The sequence below is a fragment of the Taudactylus pleione genome, unplaced genomic scaffold (genome assembly GCF_031769625.1).
Source record: "Taudactylus pleione unplaced genomic scaffold, aTauple2 ptg000967l, whole genome shotgun sequence".
Taxonomy (NCBI): domain Eukaryota; kingdom Metazoa; phylum Chordata; class Amphibia; order Anura; family Myobatrachidae; genus Taudactylus; species Taudactylus pleione.
The window spans coordinates 11,182,501-11,185,000 of NW_028285368.1; the positions used below are offsets into that span (position 1 = coordinate 11,182,501).

At 36.5% G+C, this 2,500-nt stretch overlaps 1 non-coding gene and 10 pseudogenes across 1 annotated transcript; all 11 read right to left on the minus strand.

Moving 5' to 3' along the window:
- Positions 1 to 105: 105 nt before the first annotated feature.
- On the minus strand, positions 106 to 224 carry LOC148464966 (5S ribosomal RNA; annotated as a pseudogene).
- A 117-nt stretch (positions 225 to 341) lies between these two features.
- On the minus strand, positions 342 to 460 carry LOC148464967 (5S ribosomal RNA; annotated as a pseudogene).
- Positions 461 to 575: 115 nt separating this feature from the next.
- LOC148464968 (5S ribosomal RNA) lies at positions 576 to 694 on the minus strand (annotated as a pseudogene).
- Positions 695 to 810: 116 nt separating this feature from the next.
- Positions 811 to 929, minus strand: LOC148464969 (5S ribosomal RNA). The gene has a single exon (XR_015873104.1). It is a non-coding gene; the product is annotated as a 5S ribosomal RNA (ribosomal RNA).
- A 117-nt stretch (positions 930 to 1,046) lies between these two features.
- LOC148464970 (5S ribosomal RNA) lies at positions 1,047 to 1,165 on the minus strand (annotated as a pseudogene).
- A 116-nt stretch (positions 1,166 to 1,281) lies between these two features.
- LOC148464971 (5S ribosomal RNA) lies at positions 1,282 to 1,400 on the minus strand (annotated as a pseudogene).
- Positions 1,401 to 1,516: 116 nt separating this feature from the next.
- On the minus strand, positions 1,517 to 1,635 carry LOC148464972 (5S ribosomal RNA; annotated as a pseudogene).
- Positions 1,636 to 1,751: 116 nt separating this feature from the next.
- Positions 1,752 to 1,870, minus strand: LOC148464973 (5S ribosomal RNA; annotated as a pseudogene).
- Positions 1,871 to 1,986: 116 nt separating this feature from the next.
- Positions 1,987 to 2,105, minus strand: LOC148464974 (5S ribosomal RNA; annotated as a pseudogene).
- A 115-nt stretch (positions 2,106 to 2,220) lies between these two features.
- LOC148464975 (5S ribosomal RNA) lies at positions 2,221 to 2,339 on the minus strand (annotated as a pseudogene).
- A 116-nt stretch (positions 2,340 to 2,455) lies between these two features.
- LOC148464976 (5S ribosomal RNA) overlaps positions 2,456 to 2,500 on the minus strand; it is a 119-nt pseudogene continuing 74 nt past the window's right edge.

Consider the following 2,500-nt stretch of genomic DNA (forward strand, 5'->3'; position numbering starts at 1 on the left):
TTAACTTTAGACATCTTTTACTTCTTAACTCAAGTAAATTCATTGATAAGTTGAAAAAATTAAATGTAATATATAATAGAAAAGAATGTTATTGCAGTATAAAATTACCTACAGCACCTGGTATTCCCAGGTTGTCTACCATTCAAGTACTAACCAGGCCCAACACTGCATAGCTTCCAAGATCAGACGAGATTGGGCATGTCCAGTGTGGTTTGGCTGTAGGCACTCAAAAAATTTAACTTTACACCTTATTTACTTCTTAACTCAAGTAAATTCATTGATAAGTTGTAAAAAATGTAATGTAAAATGTAATAGATAAGAATGTTATGGCTATATGAAATTACCTACAGCACCTGGTATTCCCAGGTGGTTTCCCATCCAAGTACTAACCAGGCCCAACACTGCATAGCTTCCAAGATCTGACGAGATTGGGCATGTCCTGTGTGGTTTGGCTGTAGGTGCTCAAAAACATTAACTTTAGACCTCTTTTACTTCTTTACTCAAGTAAATTCAATGAAAAGTTGAAAAATTAAATGTAAAATGTAATAGAAAAGAATGTTATGGCAGTATAAAATTACCTACAGCTCCTGGTATTCCCAGGTGGTCTCCCATCCAAGTACTAACCAGGCCCAACACTGCATAGTTTCCAAGATCAGACGAGATTGGGCATGTCAACTGTGTTTGGGCTGTAGATGCTCAAAAACATTAACTTTAGACCTCTATTACTTCTTAACTCAAGTAAATTCATTGATAAGTTGAAAAAATTAAATTGAAAATGTAATAGAAATGAATGTTATGGCAGTATAAAATTACCTACAGCACCTGGTATTCCCAGGTGGTCTCCCATCCAAGTACTAACCAGGCCCAACACTGCATAGCTTCCAAGATCAGACGAGATTGGGCATGTCCAGTGTGGTTTGGCTGTAGGTGCTCAAAAGCATTAACTTTAGACCTCTATTACTTCTTAACTCAAGTAAATTCATTGATAAGTTGTAAAAAATGTAATGTAAAATGTAATAGATAAGAATGTTATGGCTATATAAAATTACCTACAGCACCTGGTATTCCCAGGTGGTTTCCCATCCAAGTACTAACCAGGCCCAACAGTGCATAGCTTCCAAGATCTGACGAGATTGGGCATGTCCTGTGTGGTTTGGCTGTAGGTGCTCAAAAACATTAACTTTAGACCTCTTTTACTTCTTAACTCAAGTAAATTCATTGATAAGTTGAAAAAATGAAATGTAAAATGTAATAGAAAAGAATGTTTTGGCTGTCTAAAATTACCTATAGCTCCTGGTATTCCCAGGTGGTCTCCCATCCAAGTACAAACCAGACCCAACACTGCATAGCTTCCAAGATCAGATGAGATTGGGCAAGTCCACTGTGGTATGGCTGTATGTGCTCAAAAGCATTAAATTTAGACCGCTATTACTTCTTAACTCAAGGAAATTCATTGATAAGTTGAAAAAATTAAATGTAAAATGTAATAGAAAAGACTGTTATGGCAGTATAAAATTACCTACAGCACCTGGGATTCCTAGGTGGTCTCCCATCTTAGTACTAACCAGGTCCAACACTGCATAGCTTCCAAGATCAGATGAGATTGGGCATGTCCAGTGTGGTTTGGCTGTAGGTGCTCAAACACATTAACTTTAGACCTCTTTTACTTCTTAACTCAAGTAAATTCATTGATAAGTTGAAAAAATTAAATGTAAAATGTAATAGAAAAGAATGTTATGGCTGCATAAAATTACATACAGCACTTGGTATTCCTAGGTGGTCTCCCATCCAAGTACTAACCAGGCCCAACACTGCATAGCTTCCAAGATCAGACGAGATTGGGCATGTCCAGTGTGGTTTGGCTGTAGGTGCTCAAAAATATTAACTTTAGACCTCTATTACTTCTTAACTCAAGTAAATTCATTGATAAGTTGAAAAAATTAAATGTAAAATGTAATAGAAAAGAATGTTATGGCAATATAAAATTACCTAGAGCACCTGGTATTCCCAGATGGTCTCCCATACAAGTACTAACCAGGCCCAACACTGCATAGCTTGCAAGATCAGACGAGATTGGGCATGTCCAGTGTGGTTTGGCTGTAGGTGCTCAAAAACATTAACTTTAGACATCTTTTACTTCTTAACTCAAGTAAATTCATTGATAAGTTGAAAAAATTAAATTAAAATTTAATAGAAAAGAATGTTATGGCAGTATAAAATTAGCTACAGCACCTGGTATTCCCAGGTGGTCTCCCATTCAAGTACTAACCAGGCCCAAAACTGCATAGCTTCCAAGATCAGACGAGATTGGGCATGTCCAGTGTGGTTTGGCTGTAGGCGCTCAAAAACATTAACTTTAGACCTCTTTTACTTCTTAACTCAAGTAAATTCATTGATAAGTTAAAAAAATGTAATGTAAAATGTAATAAAAAAGAATGTTATGGCTATATAAAATTACCTACAGCACCTGGTATTCCCAGGTGGTCTCCAGTCCAAGTAC